Source organism: Chiloscyllium punctatum, chromosome 2, assembly GCF_047496795.1.
Source record: "Chiloscyllium punctatum isolate Juve2018m chromosome 2, sChiPun1.3, whole genome shotgun sequence".
NCBI classification, from domain to species: domain Eukaryota; kingdom Metazoa; phylum Chordata; class Chondrichthyes; order Orectolobiformes; family Hemiscylliidae; genus Chiloscyllium; species Chiloscyllium punctatum.
Window position 1 is genome coordinate 155,773,966 of NC_092740.1, and position 27,249 is coordinate 155,801,214.

The 27,249-nt window shown below is 42.8% G+C and overlaps 1 protein-coding gene across 7 annotated transcripts in view; it reads right to left on the reverse strand.

Annotated features, from left to right (window-relative positions):
- kank1a (KN motif and ankyrin repeat domains 1a) overlaps nucleotides 1-17,420 on the reverse strand; it is a 260,651-nt gene extending 243,231 nt beyond the window's left edge. For 5 of the 7 annotated variants that reach the window (XM_072590828.1, XM_072590818.1, XM_072590809.1 and 2 more), the window contains exon 1: nucleotides 17,255-17,420. The gene's annotated coding sequence lies outside the window, so the exon portion shown is untranslated. The remainder of the gene's footprint in view (nucleotides 1-17,254) is intronic. The other 2 variants (XM_072590789.1, XM_072590767.1) reach the window with 1 other exon arrangement.
- Between the last annotated feature and the right edge of the window lie 9,829 nt (nucleotides 17,421-27,249).

Consider the following 27,249-nt stretch of genomic DNA (forward strand, 5'->3'; position numbering starts at 1 on the left):
CAGACAAGACAGTGCAACCAAATCAGAAAAAGTGCATAGAGAACAGGCCCAATATAGCTGTTAAAAAAGACACGACACCAGTCTCCACCATGTCGTGAACAGATGGCCCATGGCTACCCTTCCTGCAGGACAGTGGTCATCCTGTGTACTGACTGACCCTCCCTAGACCCACTTTCCTCTAGGCTGGTCGATCACCCCGCTCCCAGTCACCTTGCGTACTGACTACATTACCCCGGGCCAATCTCCTACGACTGACTGTTGGTCTTCTGGTCTCTCGCTATCCTGTGTATTGACTGCCCCTCCCCAGCCCGCTTTCCTCTGGGATGGACGTCAGTCACCGACTCCTGATCACCCCGCGTGCTAACCAAAACACCCCCGACCTGCCCTCCTACAGTCGGGCTATCAGCCTTCCAGTTCCCGGCCACCCCACGTACTGACTAACCCTTCCTCCTGGCCAGTGTTCCTACGGACCAGCCATCAGCCGCCCGGCTCCCAGCCTCCCGACCGTTCCTTCCCCAGTCAGCCTTCCTATTGGTTGCTATCAGCCGACTGGCTCAGCCTCCCCATGTACTGACTGGCCTATACCGGCTTTCCTGTGAGGATGCTAACAGTTGCCTGGCCCCATCCACCCCACGTACTGACAGGGTCCTCCTAGCCTGCTTTCCTCCAGGCCAAATCATCAACCCTCCGGCCCCCAGCCAGCCCACGTACTGGCTGTCCCCCGCCCCTGACCAGCTTTCCTACAGGCATACTGTCAGCTACCTAGCCCCCAGGCACCCTGCGTACTAACAAATCCCCCTTGGTCAGTCATTGACCCTCCAGCTCCCGGCCACCCCATGTACTGACTAGCCCACACTGGCCCGTACTCAAACAATTAATTACAAAACCCACATACAGTAGCAGAATTCACAAAATCCTCAATACATTTTCCAAGACAAAGGCAGAGCCTACACCTGAAAGCAGAGTCCACACCGAAACTCCAGGATGTAGCAAATGCTCACCTCCCAGCATACACACAGGTGATCAGTCTCCCTCAAGGCCTGGCCCTTCCTGGGAGAACCAGGCCCACTCTCGAACACAGCACATTGTGAAGCTGCAGTTAACTCCGATTTGGTCCAGTCCCGAAGGCCAAGTCCACATGGGCGGCATGGTGGCACAGTGGTTAGCACTGCTGCCTCACAGTGCCAGAGACCCAGGTTCAATTCCCAACTCAGGCGACTGACTGTGTGGAGTTTGCACATTCTCCCAGTGTCTGCGTGGGTTTCCTCCAGGTGCTCCGGTTTCCTCCCACAGTCCAAAGATATGTAGGTAAGGTGAATTGGCCATGCTAAATTGCCCGTAGTGGGAGAGGGGAATGGGTGGGTTGCGCTTCGGCAGGTCAGTGTGGACTTGTTGGGCCGAAGGGCCTGTTTCCACACTGCAAGTAATCTAATCACACACACACAGGTATTCAGTCTTCAGAGGCCTGGTCCATCCAAAGAAACAGACCCACTCACAGGAACAGTACATTGTAAAGGTGCAGTTAACTCACAGGGGTTTGGTCCACTCCAGGATTCAGCAATTGCTCACCTCCCAGCAGACACACAGGTGTTCAGTCTTTACAGAGGCCGAGTCACCCACGAAGGGCCAGGCCTACCCATATGGGGTCAGCTCATCTGGAAAGATGCATTTTCTCACAAGGGCTCAGTGCAAACACCAAAAAAAAAGTGAAAACACATTCAAAAGGAAGAAAACCAGAATGCAAGGGACAAGCCCTACCACAAAATCAGCATAGTTCTTTTCTCAAAAGAGAAGGAGAAAAGTGTGACACAGATACTACAACCAGCCAATGAAACAACAATTCCCTAATGAGAACTGAGTTACATCTGAAACATTGACTGTGTGGATCAGGCAGTTTAGAAATCAATTCTCAATAATAAAGAAGAAAGGAATATCAGTTAACAAACTGGCTACATAATTCCAAAAGAGAAAATGCTGGAAAATCTGAACAAAATCAAAGCTTTGACAAAGGGTCAGTTAGACTCAAAACGTCAGCTCTTTTCTCTTCTTACAGATGCTACCAGATCTGCTGAGATTTTCCAGCATTTTCTCTTCTGATATCAGATTCCAGCATCCGCAGTAATTTGCTTTTATTTATATGGCTACATAATTCAGCCAGTTCAGGAATCTCTCCCCGCCCCAAAAAAAAGCAAATATCCACAGCAGCAGTAATACACCGACTATAGCCTAGCCAGCACAGAGTCAGTACCCTAAACCGAGGAGATTCTAAATCTGCTGGCTATAAATCGGTCAGCCAGAGTGTTCCGGATCATCCCAGGTTAATAATCCCAAACAATGATCTCAGTCAATGAGATCCACCTGGTCCTCATTCCAATCACTCCATTAACACATCTGCCATCCATGCAAATGTACTACTCCACTATCTCATGTGATTTAATTAGTCTAATAATTTAAATAATTAAAACTCAAAATTACACCACATCCACATATTCCCCTGCACCTTCTCTGCCATTAGACTAACAGGTCAGTAGATGCTGGCTCCTTCTCTTCCCTCCTTTCTCACCCAAATACACAGATTTAATTTTATGCTTGGTACAACATTTCAAGCCACTAACCAAAGTGTGTCTTAAGCCCACATTTCTGCTTCTTCAGTTGCATATAAAATTAAAGATGGTGCACAAAAATGAAATATTTAGCACAGTAATCCTCTCAGTAAATCATAGGGCGGAGTTTAGTTCTCTCATCACTTATGAAAAACATTCCAATCAATTTTACCTGGGAACACAGTTTATAATATGACTAAAAATATGGTTAAATACTAGGGTCTGGCTGAAATGGTAGTAAAGATGAAAATGTAGTGTGAATGTCAAATTTCAAAGAGCCCAAACAAAAAAAAACAATTAATGTAGTATAAATGAACTAAACTTAATACTGGAGAGATTTACACAAGTAGGGGAAAGGGTAGGCCTTTCAGCCCCTCAACCCAGTTCAGTCATTTGATCACGGCTGATCTCATCTTGGCCTCAACTCCACTTCCCTGCCCGCTCTCCATAACCCTCGAACCCACTCATTAAAAATCTGTCTAACTCTTCCTTAAATTTACTCAATGTCCCACCATCCACTGCATCCTGGGGTGGTGAAATCCACAGATTCATGACCTTTTGGAGGGGAGTAATTTCTCTTTATCTCTCAATTCTGCTCCACTGTGATCTCTCATTCTAGATTTTCCCCATGAGGAAACATCCTCTCTACGTCAGCAGCATCTGTGTCAATCCTCTCCAGCATCTTCTCTGCCTCAATTAGATTTCTACTCATTCTTCTAAACTTCAGAAAGTATAGGCCTAAACTGTTTGATTTCTCAAACCACTGTAGTGATTGGGACCAGGATCAGGGCCAAGTGGATCTCATTGAGTAGGAGATCTCTGATTGGCCCAGGTTAAAAGCCCCAATCAGGGAGCCCTGGCTGACTGATATAAGCAGGAGATTCTAAAGCTGTTCTCAGGCTCGGGACTAGCTCTGAGCTGGCTGGTCAGTGCCCAAGTACTGTGCACATGTAAATAAAGGGTGACTTGGTGATGGGATAACAGCCTCCATGCAGTGATTCCAGAGATGAAGGGTGGAAAAATCTAGTGAACCTCTTCTGAACTGCCTACAAATGTAAATTCAAAGACTGGGCACAGTGGGGACAGAAACTAAAAGGTTGATACCTAGTGCTGAGTTTGAGTGTCTAAAAAGACTTCTTTTAAACAAAAATAAAAAAGGCTTTTTATGGCAAGATTGAATAACCAGAGGTAATTTTATAGAGGTTGTTAAGATATTTTAAAAAAGAAAATTCAAAAAGTAACCTCAAGAGAAATTGCAAAAGAACAAGTGAGCAGCCCGGTGGCTCAGTGGTCACCACTGAGGGACCTGGGTTTGATTCCCACCTCAGGTGACTGTGCAAACTCCACACAGCCATTCTCCCCAAGTCTGTGCTCAGATTTCCTCCCAAAATCCAAAGACATGCAGGTCTAGTGAGTTGGCCAAGCTAAATTGCCCATAGTGTTAGGTGTATTAGTCAAGGGTTAATATAGGGTCAGAGAATGGGTCTAGGAGAAAGTGAGGACTGCAGATGCTGGAGAACAGAGCTGAAAATGTGTTGCTGGAAAAGCGCAGCAGGTCAGCCCTTCTTCAGGAAGGGCTCATGCCCGAAACATCGATTCTCCTGCTCCTTGGATGCTGCCTGACCTGCTGCACTTTTCCAGCAACACATTCTCAGCTCAGAGAATGGGTCTGTGTGGGTTACTTTTCTGAGGGTCAGTGTGGACTTGTTGGGCCAAAGAGCCTGTTTCCACACTGTAGGGATTCTAATCATTCAACAAGATGGTACGACGTTCATTATGCAGAGAGTAAATATACAGTCAAGATGATGAAAGGCTGAACCTTTTAATATGGATGGACTAAGATAGCATAAATCATCTTTTGAATCACGGTTTGTTTCACAAAATAAAGTGGAAAAAGAATAGGAAGGGATTCTGAAAACTATGTTGAAGCTTCTGACTTCAGCTCAATTCTTCCTAACTCGGGTCCAGTGATCTTTAGTCAGGCAGGCATTGGAAGGAAGGGTCACTACACTCAATTTTAACTCTGGTTTCTCTCCACAGATGCTGTCAGGCCTGCTGAGTTTCTCCAGCAATTTCTGTTGTTTGTTTCAGATTTTCATCATCCACACTTCTTTGTTTTATCTCGTCATAATTCTCCTTCAGTTGAGGATATTATTGATCATGGATAAAGTTAACCCATCAGCAAGTAACAATTTAAACAAAGATGAGAATAGTTCACATGCTGGCAAAAATGCAGCAGTTAGTGGTGTCGATAGTAGTCATGATGATTTGGAGATGCTGGTGTTGGACTGGGGTGTGCAAAGTTAAAAATCACACAACACCGGGTTATAGTCCAACAGGTTTAATTGAAAGCACACTAGCATTTGGATAGTCACCTGATGAAGGAGCAACACTCCGAAAGCTAGTGCTTCCAATTAAACCTGTTGGACTATAGCCTAGTGTTGTGTGATTTTTATCTTGGCAAAAATCCAATAGTCATTCTTAAGATTATATGGCAAACAAATATCACAAGAAAGCAGAAACTATAGTATTTCTTAAATTTAGCAAACTCTGTCAGGTAACAGTAACAAACTACTAAATCCCATTAATGTGAATTTTATTATGTGATTTAAAGTATTTCAGATGCCCTTGCTCAATCAACTGGATTTCTCCAGTTCCTCTGCTAAAGACTGCTTGCTATTCATTATCAGATGATCTACTATTTTCTCTGGTTAAATATTGGAAAAATTCAATATTTAAACCCACCGTAAACCGTATTTCAATCCTAGATACAATTCCTGTCAGAACCAGACTGATCACAACTTCAGCATGACATCCACCCTCTAATCATCACCTTAAACTACTTCAGTCTGTGTCTACACCCTGCCTCCATGCCTACTTCAACCATCTGCTACCAAATTCATTATTCATGCTGTCACATCTCGTATTTCTCCTAGCCAGTTTGCTTTCCCTTATAACCTCAAGCTATTCATCCCTGGAGCGTCGGAGGCAGAGAGGTGACCTTATAGAGGGTTACGAAAATCATGAGGGGCATGAATAAGGTAAAAAGCAAAGGGCTTTTCCCTAGGGTGGGGGAGTCCAGAACTACAGGGCATAGGTTTAGGGAGAAAAGGAGAAAAATTTTAAAAGGACCTAAATGGCAACTTTTTCCACACAGAGTGTGGTGCATCTATGGAATGAGTTGCCAGAGGAAATGGTGGAGGCTGGTACAATTGCAGCATTTAAAAGCATCTGGATGGGATTATGTAAAGGAAAGGTTTATTGTTGGCAAACGGGACTAGATTAGGTTAGGATATCTGGTCGGCATGGACGAGTTAGACCAAAGGATCTGTTTCCCTGCTGTGCCTCTCTGACTCTGACATATTTTGTCCATATTCTGAAGTAGATAGAATCATACAGAACAGGAAAGACTTTTAGCCCTTTGAATCTGTACCACCAAAAATATTTTACCAACATGAGTCTCACTTTCCCACATCAGGCCCATAATCTTGAATGCTATGATGCTTCACATGTTCCTCCAAGTGTTTTCTCAAGGTTATGTGTTTTCCCGCATCAACTACCCTCCCAAGCAATGCATTCCAGATGCCACCACCCTCTGGGTGAGAAAGGTTTTTCCTCAAAATTCCTCTAAACCTCCTGCTTTTCACTTCAAAAAAAATCTAACAAAGAAGCATAATTTTAACCTGCTCAGATGTTAGAACACACCTCTGGAACTGGTAGGATTTGAACCCAGGCCTCTGAGATCAGAGATAGGAAGGCTATCACTGTGCCACAACAGCCATGCCCCCTTGTTATAGGCCCTTTGATGGAGGGGAAAACAGCTGCTTTCTATTCAACCTATCATGTTCCTCATGATGTTATCCTCCTCAGTCAGGTTTCCCCTCAACCTTCTCTGCTCCAAAGAAAACAAGAGCGTATCCAGTCTCTCTTCATCACTAAAATGCTTCAACCCAGGCAACATCCTGGTGAATCTCCTCTCTACCCTTTCAAGTGCTACTACATCCTTCCTGTGGTGACCAGAACTGCACACAGTATTCCAGCTGTGACCTAACTAAGGTCCTGTACGGCTCCAACATCACCTCCCTGCTCTTGTCATCTATGCCATGACTGATAACAGCATGCATCCATATTGCCTTCTTAATGACCCAATTAACCAGTCCTGCAACCTTCAGGGATTTGTGGACAAGCACCCCCAAGACCCTGCTGTTCCTCTGAGCTTCCTAGTGACCTTCCACTCATCGAATACTCCCTTTTTTGTTTGTTCTTCCAAAGTACATTATCTCACATTTATCAGGGGGTCCTATTCATCCATCAGCCCCATCCTTGTTGATCTGGTCTCTTAGCACCTTCTAATTTTCAAATTTTCCAGTCACAACTTAAATGCATTGGTTTTCTTACCCTTCTGTACTTTTAATCTCAAAACGTAGCCCTAAAGCCCTCAAGTCAAAAGTCTTTACTCTGTTCTCTTATCCAAACTTCATGTCGTTCTACTGTTTGTAGCTATCCCTTCAGTTGCCTCTCTGTACCCCCCAACTCTCATCACTTGCCTGTGATATTTAAAGAAAACATCAATGGCCTATGTACTTCAAACACACAAGGGATCAAAATAACGTATTTGGAGGTCTCATCATGGTATCTTCCAGAGTTTGTTTTTGATTTTCAGGAGCTACTTTTTTGTTATACAATTCACACCAACTCATTTGTTAAATAATGCAGCAACTGTAGAAGATCATACCTTCTGTTGCTTGAAGGGTATTTGGAATTTTACAGAAGCAGAATGAGAAGAACTAATAAATAAATGTGAACTCTCCATTAAACTTAAAGCTGCAGGCAAAGAAAACATTAAATTTCTGAGACACCACCATATTTTAAAAAAGGGAATTAAAAATAGACTCAAGTTAACAATAGACTTTCAAAATAACTGACATATAAAACTGTCACCTGAAACAAATCTTCCACAGACTTAAAGTTGCAGTTAATGTGTTCCATTGTATATGCACAAAGATGTTAAACCATGCAATAGTTGCACCTCTGGAGCAAGTGGGACTTGAACCTAGTCCTCCTGGCGCAGAGATAGTGAACCTTGGGACAGGTGAGTCTCTAGATTCAGACGTAGGGACATTACTACTATGCACCATGAGCCTATTGCCCATTAAACCGCACAGCAGAACACAGTACAGCTGTCTGGCCATGGTCAAACAACTAAATATTTCTATGTAATAATGCAAATCATTACTGGAACTTCTGGTCAATATCAATCCCCTGGCTTCCTATCCTCACAGACATCATTCCTGATTATTCAGCTTACTGGAGAAAATCCACAAGCTAGTTGAAACCATCCACTCTGTAACATACTCAGCTACTCCATGATAACATGTACAACCCACCCACTACCCACTACCCACCTTGTATCCCATATGAAGTAACTGTCCCGAACATGATCCACCAGCAGATATCCTCTATCAAGGAATGGGAAACACAGGAAGTTACAAACAAGTTCCTTGGGATGAACCCAATCCGTGAAATAGGCTTTGAGCTATTAGGTCAAAAGTGATTGTTATTAAACAGGTTTAGTTCACCCTGCAGAGCAACCTCCCACTGCTGGGACTGTCATGCAAAACACTTTACACCTGTGGAAAAAGCCTTAATACCACACATATTCAGGGACTGTCCTCCATCCAGACTAAGGGGTGAAGTAGTCATCTTAAACTCAGCAAATGAGGAGACCATGACTTGGCTTCAGGTGATTTGCATTCACAAAGTAAATAACCTCGTGCGATCTGAACTACAATGGCTTAAAGTCATAGATTTGTACAGCACAGAAACAGAATCTTCGGTTCAACTCATCCATGCCAACCAGATATCCAAACCTAATCAAGTCCCATTCGCCAGCACCCAGTCCATATCACTTTTTTGGGCTTTTGCCCAAAGCGTCGATTTTCCTGGTCCTCATATGCTGCCTGACCTGCTGTGCTTTTCCAGCACCATTCTAATCTTGACTCTGATGTCCAGTATCTGAAGTACTCACTTTGTCCATATCACTGCAAACTCTTCCTATTCATATACCCATCCAGATGCCTTTTAAATGCTGTAATTGTACCAGCCTCCACCACTTCCTCTGGCAGCTCATTCCATACATGTACCACCCTCTGCGTGAAAACATTGCCCCTTAGGTCTCTTTTATATATTTCCCCTCTCACCCTAAACCTATGCCTTCTAGTTCTGGACTCCCCCACCTCAGTGAAAAGACTTTGTCTATTTATCCTATCCATGCACCTCATGATTTTATAAACCTCTATAAGGTTCCGACACAAGGGAAAACAGCCCCAACCAATTCAGCCTCTCCCTATAGCTCACATCCTCCAACCCAGGCAACATCCTTGTAAATCCTTTAGATTAGATTAGATTCCCTACAGTATGGAAACAGACCCTTCGGCCCAACAAGTCCACACCAACCCTCCGAAAAGTAACCCACCTAGACCCATTCCCCATACTCACCCCTGACTATGGGCAATTTAGCATGACCAATTCACCTGACCTGCCATCTTTGTTTGTGGGAGGAAACGGAGCACCCAGAGGAAATTCACGCAGACACAGGGAGAATGTGCAAACTCCACATAAGCAGTCACCAGAGGCTGGAATCAAACCTGGGATCCTGGTGCTGTGAGGCAGCAGTGCTAACTGCTATACCACCATGCCATCCCCTTTTCTGAACCCTTTTCGTTCTTTTTTTCTTTTTTTTTTTTTTCTTTTTTTTTTCTTCTTTCTTTTTTTTTTCTTTTTTTTAAATTTAACCCCCACACTACCGCCTAAGTGCGGTAGTGCTTATTTTTTTTCCCCAGCACCCATGGTGTGTGTGTGCAGGTGTGAGACACAGTGAAAAGACACAAAGTGCACAAATCTTTATTCAATTTCCACCACCAGGAAGATAGAAAAAACACCCGAGTGGCCAGTGACAAGCACTGCCCTTCAAACCACAGGGCAATGCTGTGTGAGCAAAACAGTGAAGGGGAGGGTAGGGATCAAATCAAAATAGAGTTGGAGGGAGAAATGATGCACTCCACTCCCTGCGGCGCCCACCTCTCCCTGAGAAGTTTCACAACATTCTTCCGATAGGAAGGAGACCAGAATTGCACGCAATATTCCAACAGTGGCCTAACCATGTCCTGTACAGCCACAACATGACATCCCAACTCCTATACTCAATGCTCTGACCAATAAAGAAAAGATCACCAAACACCACCTTCACTATCCTAGCTACCTGCAACTCCACTTTCAAGGAGCTATGAACCTGCACTGCAAAGATCTCTTTGTTCAGCAACACTCCCTAGGACCTTACCATTAAGTCCTGCTAAGATTTGCTTTCCCAAAATGCAGTACTTCGCATTTATCTATATTAAACTCCATCTGCCACTCCTCAGCCCATTGGCCCATCTGATCAAGATCCCATTGTAATCGGAGGTAACATTCTTCACTGTCCAATACACCTCCAATTTTGGTGTCATCTGCAAACTTTCTAACTATAACTCTTATGCTCACATCCAAATCATTTTACGTAAACGACAAAAAGTAGAGGACCCAGCACCGATCTGTGTGGCACTCCACAGGCCTCCAGTCTGAAAAATAACCCTCCACCACCACCCTCTGGTCTTCTACCTTTGAGCCAGTTCTGTACCCAAGCAGCTACTTCTCCCTGTATTCCATGAGATCTAACCTTGCTAATCAGTCTCCCATGGGGAACCTTGTCGAATGCCTTACTGAAGCCCATATAGATCATGTCCATCGCTCTGCCCTCAATTCTCTTTGTTACTTCTTCAAAAAACTCAATCAGTCAAGTTCGTGAGATATGATTTCCCACACACAAAGCCATATTGACTATCCCAAATCAGTCTTTGCCTTTCCAGATACATGGAAATCCTATCCCTCAGGATTCTCTCCAACAACTTGCCCACCACCGATGTCAGGCTCACTGGTCTATAGCTCCTGGCTTGTCCTTACCAGCTTTCTTAAATAGTGTTACCATATTAGCCTTGATATTCAATTTCTCATCCTTGAAGACAATGATTACGATGTCTTTAGCCCTTCCTACCTCAAAACCAACTAATCCCATACAATTCTTTGAAAACTTTCCTCCAACTCTGGCTTCTGTACTTTTCCCACTTTCTGCTTTGTTCCCAATCTTGGCAGTTCCAACACCAGCTGTCTGAGCCCTGCAAACTCAAAATGCCTCCTGAAACCTTCTTTCACTCCAACTATCTTCCTGAAAAAGAAAAAATGAGCAATTCAACCAAGATTTTGTTCATCTGTCCTAAGATTTCCTTCTTTGACTCAGTGGCTTTTTCCACACCCAGCCCCCCCTCACCAATATTTAACTGGAGAAGGCATGTTAACATTGTACTGCTTTAAAAGACAGGTTATTAATTATGAAAGAGGCAAAAAACCTTCATGAAGTTAAGCTAAAACATGCTCCAAGCAAGAGATTTACCCTCAGAGATATTCCAAGTCAGACAGGTATGAATTTCAGTAATTTCATAAGTTACTGCTAAGGTGTAATCACGAGAAAAGCAAATCTACAAAAGCAAACTATTGCATCCTTTCATCAAGCTGGTTAAGAGATTAAAATTCCAAGAAGCTTAGTGTTCCACTCACCTTCACAATCCCAACAACCACAGCTTGTTCTCTGATGGAGCTGACATCCATAAAGAGAGAGATCGCTTTATGGTTAAAGAAAATAAAACAGCATCCAAAAAGACCATGACTGGCATTCTGTTCAAGTTCAGAAAGGGTGATCAAAATTGAGGTTGTTAAAACGTCTGAGTCAGTAAGGCTGTGCATTGATGAGGAAATATGGTTTTTCAGACCGATTGTTAGATTAAAAGGATATAGGAGAACAGGAAGAGAGGTAGGCCATCAGCCTCACGTGCCTGTTCCACCACTCAATGAGATCATGGATGATCTGTGGCCTAATTCCACATACCTGCCTTTGGCGCATATCTATTAGCACTTTTGCTTAACAAAAAATGATCTCAGATTTAAACTTACCAACTGATCCTTCATTCACTGCTGTCAATGGATAGGAGTTCCAAGCCTCTCCCATCCTTTGAGTGTAGACGTGCTTCCTAACATTTCACAATGGTTTGGCCCTCATTCTCAAACTATACTCATTAGTTCTCCAATGCCCAACCAGTGGATATAGAGTCATAGAGATGTACAGCATGGAAACAGACCCTTCGGTCCAACCCGTCCATGCCGACCAGATATCCCAACCCAATCTAGTCCCACCTGCCAGCACCTGGCCCATATCCCTCCAAACCCTTCCTATTCATATACCCATCCAAATGCCTCTTAAATGTTGCAATTGTACCAGCCTCCACCACTTCCTCTGGCAGTTCATTCCATACACGTACCACCCTCTGCATGAAAAAGTTACCCCTTAGGTCTCTTTTATATCTTTCCCCTCTCACCCTAAACCTATGCCCTCTAGTTCTGGGCTCCCCAACCCCAGGGAAAAGACTTTGTCTATTTATCCTATCCATGCCCCTCATAATTATGTAAACCTCTAAAGGCCACCCCTCAGCCTCTGACGCTCCAGGGAAAACAGCCCCAGCCTGTTCAGCCTCTCCCTGTAGCTCAGATCCTCCAACCCTGGCAACATCCTTGTAAATCTTTTCTGAACCCTTTCAAGTTTCACAACATCTTTCCGATAGGAAGGAGACCAGAATTGCACGCAATATTCCAATAGTGGCCTAACCAATGTCCTGTACAGCCGCAACATGACCTCCCAACTCCTGTACTCAATACTCTGACCAATAAAGGAAAGCATACCAAACACCACCTTCACTATCCTATCTACCTGTGACTCCACTTTCAAGGAGCTATGAACCTGCAGTCCAAGGTCTCTTTGTTCAGCAAAACTCCCTAAGACCTTACCATTAAGTGTATAAGTCCTGGTAAGATTTGCTTTTCCAAAATGCAGCACTTCGCATTTATCTGAATTAAACTCCATCTGCCATTTCTCAGCCCATTGGCCCATCTGGTCCAGATCCTGTTGTAATCAGAGGTAACCCTCTTCGCTGTACAATACCCCTCCAATTTTGCTGTCATCTGCAAACTTACTAACTGTACCTCTTATGCACGCATCCCAATCATTTATGTAAATGACAAAGAGTAGAGGGCCTAGCACCGATCCTTGTGGCACTCCACTGGTCACAGGCCTCCAGTCTGAAAAACAACCCTCCACCACCACCCTCTGTCTTCTACCTTTCAGCCAGTTCTGTATCCAAGTGGCTAGTTCTCCCTGTATTTCATGAGATCTATCCTTGCTAATCAATTAATCAGTCTCCCATACTTTAATATAGTTTATCTATCCCATATTTTCTTAATATCATCTTAAAGGCTTTGATCAAATCATCTCTTAACCTTCTAAAATTCTAGAGAAAACGGGCCTAATTTGTATAAGCCCTCCTCTTACCTTAACCCTGAAGTCCAAATGCCTCACAAACTCTATTGAGTTCTTTGAGATGATGACCAAACAGGTGGGTGAGGGTAAAAGCGGTTGATGTGGTGGGTAAATGGATTTCAGTAAGGGGTTTGATAAGGCTTCCCACAGTAGGCTATTGCACAAAATACTGAGGCATGGGATTGAGGGTGATTTAGCTGTTTGGATCAGAAATTGGCTAGATGAATGAAGACAGAGGGTGGTGGTTGATGGAAAATGTTCATCCTGGAGTTCAGTTACTAATGGCGTACCGCAACGATCTGTTTTGGGGCCAATGCTGTTTGATATTTTTATAAAATGACCTGGATGAGGGCATAGAAGGATGGGTTAGTAAATTTGCAGATGATACTAAGGTTGGTGGAGTTGTGTATAGTGCTGAAGGATGTTGTGGGTTACAGGAGGGACATAGATAAGCTGCAGAGCTGGACTGAGAGATGGCAAATAGAGTTTAATGCAGAAAAGTATGAGCTGATTCACTTTGGAAGGAGCAACAGGAATCAAGAGTACTGGGCTAATGGCAAGCTTTTTGGTTGTGCAGATGAGCAGAGAGATCTTGGTGACTATGTACATAGATCCCTCAAAGTTGCCTCCCAGGTTGATAAGGCGGTATGTGAGCTTTCATTGGTAGAGGGATTGGATTTTGAAGCCATGAGGTCATGCTACAGTTGTACAAAACTCTGGTGCAGCCGCATTTGGAATATTGCGTACAGTTCTGGTCACTGTATTATAGGAAGGATATGGAAGCTTTGGAAAAGGGCTTAGAGGAGATTTACTAGGATGTTGTCTGGCCTGGAGGGAAGGTATTATGAGGAAAGGTCGAGGGATTGGAGGCTTTTCTTTCACTGGAGAGAAGAAGGTTGAGAGGGGACTTAATTGAGACATAAAATAATCAGAGGGTTAGAGAGGGTGGACAGTGAGAGCCTTTTTCCTTGGATGGTGATGGCTAGCACAAGGGGATATAGCTTTAAATGGAGGGGTGATAGATATAGGACAGATGTCAGAGATAGTTTCTTTATTCAGAGAGTAATAAGGGCATGGAAGGTACTGCCTGCAACAGTAGTAGATTCACCAACTTTAACAGCATTTAAAATGGTCATTGGATAAACATGTGGATGATAATGGAATAGTACAAGTTAGATGGGCTTCAGATTGTTGCACCGACCTGTGGCATATTTGAGGGCCAAAGGGCCTGTACTGCACTTAATATTCTATGTTCTATTCTTGTACTCCTACGAAATAAGTTTTTAAAAGAAAAAGGTACAGATCAAGACAAACTAAAATCGGGAGCAGAGCAGGTTTCATGTTCCTACTATTTTCCTAAATATTCCAAAGGAGTAAAATAGCATCAGATTTGTACATCACTCCCACATTAAAGAAATTACAACCAGCTAATCGGATTTTGGGTGTTGACAGGAGGATGAAAGTTGATATTTTAAATTAGTGCTATACATTTCTTTCACACCAAGCTAAACATCCACGATAGGCATATTCTGGCTTCACGCCTCATTAATAAAAGAGTACCCAATAATGAAATTGCAAGTGCCTAAGCTACACACCCATTCTTCAAATGAATAGTCTACCAACTCAAATACATATGCTACCATCTGACCTGAACGAATACAAACTCACATTCATTGCGAACTGGAAATTTGAGGCTGCATTAACTTACCTTGACAACCAAAATTGATTTATTTCTGCTCTAGTCTGAGCTGGAGCTAAACCTAGGTCTCAGTGGGGGAGAGAAAACAGTGTTCTGTTTACTACATAAACTAAAATAGACTCCATGATGGCTAGTCATGGAATCTAACAAATGCAGAGCTTTCTGACGATTTGTTCTGTGGAATTATAACAAAGAAGCACTAGTCATGAAATTATTTCAGTTTTGAAGTAGTGAATAATAGATAGAATCTTAACCTAGATTCTGTGATTCTCATCTATTGTACATTTAAGATACCTAATAGGTGTAGATTACACAGCAGCAATCTAATCAGGGAATTCAGACAATGTCAACTGCTACAGCAAATGGAGTAGTATTTGCTAATCATCTCGACCTAAATGGAGTTACTCAATTCTCTACATTCTCTGAAAATAAAATAAGCAAAGCAATAGAATTTGGGTCAACAACATTACTTCAGAAGACTACAAAGGATTCACCTTTTTAAATAACTATAAGAAACATATTGAGGAACTGTGGCTTGTAAAGTTATAACGCACTTGTGTTGCAATTCCTCATTATTTATTTAGACCTTGTGCTATTCACAGGTTTTACAGTTGACACGCATTTACTTTTTTCTAAGTTATGATCAACATGTATCCATTTACTGCCCAAATGATTAACCCTCATAATATCATTGGTTTCCTTTTCAATCTGTCAGAGGTGGCTTCAGTATCATAACAAACCCTTCCAGTTATTATTGAATCTAAACCAGCAAAACCTGTGAATTATCACCATCAGTTTACCATAACTAGAAGGCTTGCCTTCCTGCAAAAACTTGATCCATTAAAAAGGGCAAAACAATATTACAATATTAAATGAACAAAACCTCTCATTAAAAAAAGGAAAAGTTTGTAACTGACCACAATTGCCTTTTTTCTAGGGGAAAAAAAAGTCATATGAAGTCCTGCTACTATTACTGTGTAAACATGTGAAATATCACAGAAATAACAAGACTTGTAAAGGAACTGCAAAATCCAAATCAAAAGCAAATAAGTCACCAGACTTGTGCCAAATCCCTACAAATATTCACAGAACTATAACCTGCTTTTTTTTAAAAAAAAGAAAACAACACAAAATGTTTTCCAAATTAAAATGCATGGATACTCCCCCCTCCCCAATGCATATCGAATTGGGCAGATCTTTGTTGAATAACAGGAGTGGCTTCAATTTTTCTCCTATGTTAGAAGATCACACAGAAACAGGTAGATTATAGGATTCTTATGGAACTTGACAGGGTAAACAAAGAGGATATCTCCCCTCAGTGAGAGGGTCTAGGACCACAGGAGTGGTCTCAGAGTAAAGAAATGACAATATCAGACTGAGATGAGGAGGAATTCCTTCTGAGAGTGCAGTGTCTTTGAAACTCCTTGCCATAAGAGAGCTGTGGGACAGAGTCTGCGTGTATACTTCAGGCTGGGATGGATAGATTCTTGATCAGTCAGGGAATCAAAGGGTTACAGAGGAAAGGGTAGGAAAGTGGACATGAGGAATACCAGATCAACTATGATCCTACTGAAAGGCTCAAACAGCCTACTCCTGGTTCCTATTTCTCATGGTCTTACAGGGCTCTCCCATTTAAAGCAAAGATGGGGGGGGGGGGGGGGGGGGGAAGCAAGGTTCTCTCTTTTGGAATGCTGTTAACCTTTGGAATTCTGTGCTGCAGACAGTAGTGGAGGCCGTGTCAACGAATATACTCAAAGCTGGTTTTGGTCTACAAGGGGTTGGAGGATTACAGGGGGCAGAGAGGAAAGTGCACTTCGGGCCAGATCTTACTGAATAACAGAGTGAGCTCGGGGGGCCGAATGGCCTCCTCCTCCTCCTTATTATCCCAAGCGCAACAAAATATCAACAGTTGGCATTTTAAAAAAAAAATGAAGGACTGGAGAATTAAGAAGGAATCACAGTACCTACAAGATTAAACTTCAAACATATTACATTTTCTCGCCTGGGTCAGAGTGAAACCCTGGTTTCTCCTCTCACAGGACACCCCTTGGGGGACGTGAACAGGTTCAACTGCTATTGCTTTGTCACTGAAGACCTGTTCTCGTTCACATTAACTGGCTTCTCCCACCAGCAATCCTGCTCTCGAGAATTAAAATTTAAAACCTCAGCTTCGAACTCGAAGTGAAAGGGAAGCCCTTGTGTTGGGATTAAAACACTCGATCACTCATAACCACAGAAATACTCACATTGACCGCACCGCCCGCTACATTTCACTCTCCAGACTGAGACACATTGTTATACTGGTGAAGGAGCGGAGCAGCTCAGTAAATACTGCACACAAGTAACTTTATCAAACTTTACCCAGATAGATAAGCAAAACAAAAACAAAACCCCTTTCTTCACACCCTCCCTCAATCCATGCTGACCTCCACCATCAAAGAAAAGCAATAAAACACCAGGGAGCACAACTCCTTTCTCCAAAACAAAACTTACCAACAACTTTCCGCAACTCCCTGCCTCCCGACAAAAGGCGAAGGAAAGCCGCTTTCTCTGAAAGGACAGCACAGATTTATTCATTCCTACTTCCTCTCTCAGCCTCCTCCTTGTAACTAAAGCCCTGAGTGAAGATGCCAGTCTTTGTATGCACACACACACACACAGAGCTGGCTGACTCTGCGCATGAACACCGCACAGAGTTGGGGAACTGTGGGAGATGCAGTGCTTGAGGAAAAGCGAGTATCAATTAAACTTGGGATATTGTCCTGCAGAATACATGCACAGTTAGTTTAATAGTCATTGTTAGTATCAGGGAGGAAACAAAGGAGCAACTTTCCAGGAAAGCTACAGAAAGTCGTAAGGAGCAGCTAGTATTACAACTAATCTTAATATTGACTGGAACAAAGGTCAAGTTACCATAGTGTTTCCAGACCGAAGGGTGCTCTCTCATTCGAGTCATTGATCTATACAGCATGGAAACAGACCCTTTGGTCCAACTTCTCCATGTCAATCAGATATCCTAAATTAATCTAGTCCCATTTTCCAGCATTCTGCCCATATCTTTCAAAAACCTTCCATTTCATATACCCATCCAGATGCCTTTTAAATGTTGTAATTGTACCAGCCTCCACCACTTCCTCTGATAGTTCATTTTCATACACGCATCACCCTCTGTGTGAAAATGTTCCTCTTCAACTCCATTTTAAATCTTTCCCTGCTCACAAGAAAGGACTGGCGGTGATTTAACCTGAGGGTCACCATGCCTCAGACGAGGGGAGAGGTTGAGAAGGACCTCTCCCCTGGGCTCGTTCATGGTAACCTCAGCCAGTTTGGGAATTAGCATCCCTGTGTAGCACATATCAACCATCTAACCAGCTGAGCTAACCCACTCCCAACAACTGGACTGGCAAGTGTGTAAAGGGCAAAGAGAAATTCTGCAACTTTTTGGATCCAAAAAAAGATATTGCTGGAGAAACTCAGTAGGTCTGGCAGCATCTGTACAAAGAAAGCAGAGTCAACATTTTGAATCCAGTGACCCTTGTTCAGAACTGGTAGCTGCTGGGAAAAGGTAGATGCTGCTGTTTATGTTGAGGACAGGGTGCTTAGATGGGAGAGTGAGCAGTTAGGAGGAGAAGGAGCCCAGATTCACCAACTCTTCAGGTCTAGACCAGTGGGATCCCAAGCTTAAGGAAGGAAGAGCCTTTGAATCAGATTCTGGATGTGATGGGGCAACTGGAGCATGTTTCAGTGGGAGGAAGGGTCTTACCAATCTCAAAAGGCCAAAACTGATGACTATATCATTAAGATACAGAACAAGAGAGAGGATTCATTAGCTCAGCTGGCTGGATGGCTTTCTTGTTACACACAGTGTTACCAACAGCAAAGGTTCAATTCTTATATGACCTGAGGTTACTATGAAGGACTCTTCTTCTCAGGTTAAACCACCAACAACTATCTCTTTCTCTCTCTCTCTCTAATGAGAGAGCAGCCCAATAGTCTGATAGGACTATGATAACTTGACTTTAGAACAGAAGACACACAAAAAAACTGGAAGAGGAAAAATTGAAATGGGATCTGACCAGGGGAAGCAAAATTGAAAACTGGTCAATGAACATGAACTGAACAACGGGACGGACGTCCGATCAAAGCTGAGATGGTTCAAGGAGGGGAAAAGTAAAGTTGTCCAAAGCTAGAAGTAGCTGGATGGCTAAACATATTGGATCAAAGTGAGACAGAAAATAAACACTTAGGACAGATGTATTTTTCTTATAAAGAAAAACATACATTTTTACAGTGTCTTTCATAAACAGAGGATATCCTAATGCATTTTATAATCAATTAACTACTTCCAGAGTGTAGCCACTGCTGTAACGTATGAATTCATACAACTGAGATGCTTCATAAATGTTCAAGTGCAGAGGAGAGCTATACAATGAATAGGAGGGGAAAAGAGAGTCTATGAGAGTGTATAAGATGTTCACTGTAATCTTCTATAAATAATAAAAGTCAAAAGAGGATGAGGCAATTAGGGACCTAGAATAGCATAAGGAACTAGTCCTCTCATTTCCCTCTCAGCTTGACCCATTAACTTGAGCTCAAAGTCAAGGCAAAAGTTTGCAGATCTGTGTGCAGCTCCAGTGTCTGTGGACCGACCAGTTAGACATAACTCTCAATTAAAGCTGCCAGCCTCTCGAAGGAGAGTGCTGTGTGCACAGAAAAGGAAATAATTGCACTCCTGGGTGGATGATGATGAATTTGATACCAGGTACATTGGGACTGTCATAGGAGGAGGGGTTAAGAAGGTTAGGTCTGTACTCAGTGGAATATAGAAGAATGAGAAGAGACCTTCTCAAAGCATGCAAGATTCTTTGGAACCTTGATTTTTAATCAGAGTAAGGGAATCAATTATCATGAGGAAAGGGCAGGAAAGTGGAGTTGAGGATGATCAGCCATGGTCTCACTGAGTGGTGGAACAGGCTCAATGGGCTGAATGGCCTACTTCAGTTCCTATATCACATGGTCTTATGGATGGACTCCTCCCCTGCCCACAAATCCTCTGACTGCAACACTGTCTCTTCACACACATCACACTGCACCTTCAGCACCTGCCATTTTACTGAACATCCTGGAGTATGAGTATGAGTCTGGCCTCTCACAGCCCTCCCACTGACAGTCCTCCAGCCTTTGCTGTCACACCCTCCGTCAGCTGGCCAGGTATGTATGTGCTGCTTCTGACCAGATTCTGGCCTTGTACCTGTTTGTAAATTCCACTTACCAATGTGAAAATATCTGAATGAGTGAGGGCAAGGGCAGGAGGATACAATGATGCACAACCACATCCCTTCTCCCTAAGAATAAATAACCTCCTGAAGTGCTCCTGTGTCTTTCACCATACACACTTCAATCTGAGTATTTGACGATTCTGGAGAGTTGTAAGGAGAAACTCTACAGGAAAAGGTTACAGTCTCCAGGAGACAGCTGTCCTCCCCTGCCAAGCAGGCATCAATCTCAGATGGTGTACTATTAAATCCTCCTGCCCACACCCTTACATCGGCGGGAGACATCTGTCTGTGTCATGTTGCTTCTGGTGTTCAGATCTTAAAAAATGAGATTCTGCTGCCATTTAGGTCTTTAATTTGGCGTTGTGGGCCCTCTTCTCCTGTGAGAACAAAGAGGTAGAGAGAGGTTCAATGCAATGAACTGAGAACTTTGAAGTGTGGGCTACTCACCCTGGCCGGGGAAAGGAGTAGATGACAGCTTGTGGCACTGCAGCTCCACAGTCTCTGCCCAGGCACGGCAAGGAAATCCCCTCCTCCCGATCCTGGAGAAGAGAACCTCCTGCCTCCCACTGATAGTCCAGAGATGTGCAGACAGAGAATCACCTCCTCTCACATTGACGAGCATTGCACCTCATTGGTCTCTTCCACTAGCAGCCTCTATCCCTGGCAGAGCCACCAACAGTAACCGGGCAATGAGATTGGGATGACACCGAGAATTGGAGCAGGGTCGCTGCCTCACCAATTCACACCAACCCCTGGCCTTTACCTTTATTCCCTTTCTGGTATGTCTAGGAATTCAGCATTCTCAATTGTATTCCCTTCCCAGTCATATGCTGTTAATTTCACAATCCTTCAGTCTGGCTGGGAAGAAGATACCCAGTCACTTGTCCCATTCTGCCACAACATTGTCATCAGCTTGAACTTTCAGCAACTTACAACACTACCATTTAGAATTCTAAACGTGCAATCTCAAGTTTAATTAATGGCAGACACTCTCCGCTGCAACGTTTGACTTTGTGTCTAATTTTGCACTGAAGTCTTTACAGCGCTGGTATAAGATGACATGGCACGTTTGTCACCCTGTCCAAGAACCTCATAAAAGTTGACAGTGTCTTGTGATGAAAGGGACTGAAGAGCAGCTGGCCAGCTATATTGAATGTATGAGACAGATTCCCAGTCAGCCAGTTACCACAGCATTGCTGGTTCTACAGCTAGCCCATTCAAACGTTATGCACAGAATTTCAATGAGCCCAGCATCCAGTGAGATCCACAGTAATCAGAGTCACTGCAAGTTGTTGTTGAAAAGTGAATCACATGTATCAGTTTGTATGATGGTTTGAACATTTCACAGTACAGTGTGTTAGAAAGCCATCTTGTTCCTGTGGCATCTGCTTTTGATTTCAGTCCAGACGAGTGGCAAAGATAATCCCTTTATTCTGTGAAACGAAATTAGGAAGTGAGTTCAGGAATGCACACCCAGTTCATAATGAGCCCAAGGAGTGACTATGGGTAGATTCAACCCAATTCTTAATGGTTCCTGGGTCATCACAGAGCTTTGTCCAAACGTTACAAGACACCTGTGATGTCTCAAGAAAAATGATTGGGACAACAGACCCATATACATGTTCCAGGGGAGAAGGAGGCCAATGGTTCCATTGTGCATTCACTGGCTCATTAACTCACCGTCATTACCTCATGTCAATTTCCTATTTTGTCCCCACAGCCTTGCACAGATTTGTACCCAGTGCCCTCTTGAATGTTTCAGTTGAACCCTCCCACACCACAGTTCCAGGTGGACTCTAACCACATGCAATGTTAAAACATTTTTCTCCATTACACTCTTGTTTCTTTTGCAGGTCAACTTTAAAAAATGCCACACCTTTATACTGAATCCTCTCTGTTGAGCAATTCTGAATAAATTTTAAGTTATAAAAATAAACAGACCCTATGTTTGTTTTAACAGATTGTGTTTAGAAAATATGGAACCATTGATATACAGGAGCATCAAAATCCTGGAGTTCCCTCCTTAGCAGCAACATGGTGCATCTAGATGAAAGAGATGAATAAACATCAGAAAACTTACACTGGTGAATGCTTATTTGGGATATGCCCAGATATTGCTTGTTTAAACATTGAACCGAAGAGAATATTGGACAATTGTCCAGCCTTGATAAGGATGAAATATTGCTAAAGAGTGTTACAGTCAGCAGCTTGGGGCAATGTTCGTAATGATAGCTGCACAGAGCAGGCCATTGATTTGGATGGGAGGAAATGACTCCTGTTCCAATGGCCAGGGTTTTCTGTTTTGGTGAGGCAGCTTCATCTCCAAGATTAAGGAGATGGTGGGCAGTTGCTTCCTTGTGGTAGTATAACATGTAAAATCACTTCATTCAATCCAATCAAAGTTTCCACTAAAGGTTCTAAAGGCAAGATGACTAACCATCTTCCAGCAGTTCCCACTGGCAGAGTCCGCGCCAGATAGTTTAGGCACTGACTTCAACTGCATCATTGCTGCTGCTGGGCAGTCCAATAGGGCTGATAACGAGCAGGATGCCACGGTCAGCCAACTCACAGAAGCCATAAAAGATGCCAAAGTGTGCAAGTCTTCTGTAACCCTACAAGTGGAGCATCTCATAGATATATCTGGCAAGGATTGTAGGAATCCGTCGATTTCAACACTGACTCCCTGTTTATGACCAGGGTGCTAATAGACAGATGCAGCAATATTGAGCCTGCATTCTTCACTGGTCACTGTCACTTAGTTTGGCAGGACAGTATGTGAGCTGAATGTGAAATTGTGCACCATAGGAAACATTGAGGAAGTCAAAAGGGATTATAAAGTCTGTAGAACAATAATATCTTTCTTTGAGTTGCCAGCACACTGATGGGAAGTGATTGAGGTGACCATCAAGAAACTCTTTACCCTCAAAGAAGTTGAGAAGTCGACAGTGACAAGTGGAAATGCTCTGATTCCTGAAAAAAAGGGAGAAAACCTGCCCCTGTTGCAGTTGTTGTGGTGGATGTTAGTGAGGATTTCAAGAAGGTGAACAAACCTCATTCTTTGACTTAGAACACCTAGGATAATGTACTCATCTTTCTACTTGCAAAATGTACTCTGAACAAGTTCTCTGATCAACAGCCTGAAGACTCAATAACGTTATTAAAGCCTTACCTACCAATGATCAGCTAAATCCTGTGCACGAGGTTGTGCAACATGATATCCCAGTTTCCCAGTTCTTCCTGTCCTCTATCACAGTTATCTCAGATCACAGTGTACAGGAGAGCTTGGACATGCCACTGACTCTGGGCGAGTTGACAAGAGCATTGAACATAGAACGTAGAACATAGAACGTTACAGCACAGTACAGGCCCTTTGACCCTCGATGTTGCGCCGACCTGTGAAATTAATCTGATGCCCATCTAACCTACACTATTCCATTATTATCCATATGTATGTCCAATGCCCATTTAAATGCCCTTAATGTCAGCGAGTTTACTACTGTTGCAGATAGGCCGTTCCACGTCCCTAATACTCTCTGACTAAATAAACTACCTCTGATATCTGTTCTAAATCTATCACCCCTCAATTTAAAGCTCTAATCCCTCATGTTAGCCTTCACCATCTGAGGAAAAAGGCTCTCACTGTCCACCCTACCTAACACACTGAATATTTTATATGGCTTGATTAAGTCACCTCTAACCTTCTTCTCTCCAATGCAAACAGCCTCAAGTCCCTCAGCCTTTCCTCATAATACCTTCCCTCCATGCCAGGCAACATCCTAGTAAATCTCCTCTGAGCCCTTTCCATAGCTTCCATATCCTTCCTATAATGCGGTGACCAGAACTGTACGCAATACTCCAGTTGCGGCCTTGCCAGTGTCTTGTACAGCTGAAGCATGACCTTGTGGCTCCGAAACTCAATCCCCCTACCAATAAACACTGGCACACCACATGCCTTCTTAACAACCCTATCAATGTGGGTGACATCTTTCAGGGATTTATGCACTTGGGCACCGAGATCTCTCCGTTCATCTACACTGCCAAGACTTTACCAAGTTAAAAATCACACAACACCAGGTTATAGTCCAACAGGTTTATTTGGAAGCACTAGCTTTCGGAGGGCTGCTCCTTCATCAGGTGGTTGTGAAGAATAAGATTGTAAGACACAGAATTTATAGCAAAAGTTTACAGTGTGATGTAACTGAAATTATATATTGAAAAAGACCTGGATTGTTTGTTAAGTCTCTCATCTTTTAGAATGACCATGTTGGTTTCAGTTCTTTCATATGTAAATCACAAAGCTTTTTTAAAAAGTTACATTCTCAAGTGAACTTTAACAATTGGCATCATGTTGGCCCAGATAATATATTGAAGATGTGAGCTTTCCTGTGTGACGCTGTCCATGGCAAAATGGTCAGACTGATTCTAATCTAAAAAATGGATTTACAGAATCTCACATGAATTCGTGCAATTTTTGAGAATCCTTTCAGGTTTCACAACATCCTTCCAATAGCAGGGAGACTCAAGTATTGAACACTTTCTCCTAACTTGCCCTAATGGCTTATATTGATGCAGCATAATATCCATCACGAAGGTTAAACAATTCAAATATAATGGCCATGGGATTTATGGGGGTTAGAAGAGGTGGGAGGATAATACAAGTACTTGCCACATTGCAACTTAATTTGGAATCTCTGTAGATGGGAGGGGGTGGGGCAAGGCGGGGTGGTGATTGCACAGAGGAGGGAGTGACTGTGCTATATGAAGTCAAACAGCCCTCCCACTTCTTCAAGGGAATTGTCACTGTTAGATCTTAGGCTTCCCCAGTCATTTTCTATCTTGAGAACCTTGAAAGGTTTCAGCAGAACGTATATGAGATATAAATCCCTTTGATGTCCTAAAACAAATCCAAACTTCAGCACAACAAGGGAACTGATCACAAGAAGGGGCATGGGGCAGGGGAGGGAAAAAATACCTTTACTAATTGGAATGGTTTCAGTGGGAGCTGAGGAATTCCAAGAACATATTGTTTTCTTCAATCAATTTGGGCCTCAGCTCCAGGCAAAGTGGCTGCTTAATCCTTGAATGTACTCTGGGCACCTGAGTAAGGCCCCTGGATATTTCGTATCAGGTTGCTGTGATAATTGACCATTAATATTTAGGAAATGACACATTCATTAAACATTGCATACAGAATAGCAGAAAACAGAAGTCCATTAAAACGCAGTATCACTTCAGGCAACTCTGAAAATATTACTTGTAATTAGAGCAAATTCTGCTCTTTAATAATTAGAATCTCTGAATATTCTAATTGCAGGGGATTGGTAGCTCAGTTGGTTGGATGGCCGGTCTGCAATGCAGACTGCAAAGTTCTCCTGAACACATTTCTGAAAGTGAAGATGTTCAGTATTACAATACTCCATTACAATCCAAGGCTACAATTGTATGATTAACGTTAGAATTGTCAAAAGGCTTTTTGCATCTCTGCAAATTTGTTTCTCTCTACCTTTCCTATTAATTTGTGGCCACTAAATACACCCATTAGTGCAATTGTATCTCTACAGTTTTTTAGATCCAACCAAATAGATTCAGATCTTGATACCACTAACATATCCTCTCTCTCTCCCGCTATCAATACTGCCACTACTCGTCCTTTTCTCGTGCTGTATCATGTCTAACTATCTTGTGTCCAGGAATATTTAGTAACCAGTCCTGCTTTTTTTTAAAATCAATTCTCAAATATTTCCACAAACTCATATTCCCTTGTGGTTATTTGCACAGGCAACTCACAAACCCTATTCATCACACTCCATGTTCTCATATAAAGGCACAACAAATCTAATTTAGATCTCACTCCATTCCTTATTACACTGACTTTACCTAAAATAAATATTTATCCCATTGCTGTCATCCAAATTCTTTCTGCATCTTGTTTTATTATCTTTAATTTGACCCCGTGCATCTGGCAATTTAGTTTGAACCTTCATGAATAGCACCAGAGACAGTTCCATTGCTCCCAGCTCTTCTCAGGTGCAATCCATTTGGCATATACAAGGTTCCATCCCCCCAGAACTCATCCTAATGCCCCAAGGATCTAAAGTCCTCCCTCCTACACTGTCTCCTCAACCACATATGCTCTCTCCCCCTATTTCAATGTCACATGGCACTGAGACAGATTCAGAGATTACTCACTTTGAGGTTCTGCTTGCCAATTTCTTTCCTAACTGCCTAACCTCATTCCTTTTTCTATCCATGCTGTTGGTACATTTGTTGCCAACAACAATTGGCTGTTCACCCACGCTTTCAGCAACTCAGTAACATCTTTGAACTTTGGTCGGGGGGGGGGGGGGGGGGGGGGGAAGCACATACCATTGTGGATTCACACTTCCAGATTTGCCTCTCGCTGAACTATCCAGAGGAACTATCACACTCACAGTTTTCAAAATGCTGATCAGAGAACACATCCAGGATGCATAAAACCAGGATTCGACGTAAGTCTACAGTTCATCTTGAACTATCAATTATTAAATATATAATATTCATGGCAATGTTTCCCTATATTTCAAAGCATACATTTCATCAGACTGCCTCCTGCATAATAGAAAAATGGAATCAATTATTCCAATCAATATTACAGGTGAAAGAGTCACATGAAAGTAGAACCACCAACACAGTACCAGAAGAATTGCTCTTTGGATATAGTATGAGAATTCCTGAGGCACAATAAGATAATTTTGTGCAATAATGCAAAATCACTTTAGTGAAGCAAGTATTCATTCCTTGGTGCACAATGCATGAGTTTTGATCTGATTCCTGTGGTGTGCTAAATTTGCTCATTTTTGGTAAATGACAGTGGGTCCCACAGATTAAGGAGGGATCATAAATCAGGCAGGACTCCTAACCATGCATACTATTTGATAAGGCATGTTGCAAAGCGTGCATATTTTGATATCAGGCAAGGGTAGGATCAGCTGGGAAAAAGTGAGGACTGCAGATGCTGGAGATCAGAGTCGAAAAGTGTGGTGCTGGAAAAACACAGCAGGTCAGGCAGCAATGGAGGAGCAGGAGAATCGACATTTCGGGCATAAGCCCTTCATCAGGAAACAATTCAATATCAGGTTCAATTTTGATAACGATTTTTATCCTATGTGAGAGACTGATCGCAAAGGTAGGAACCCATGGGATCGAGAGATATTTGGCAAATTGGATCCA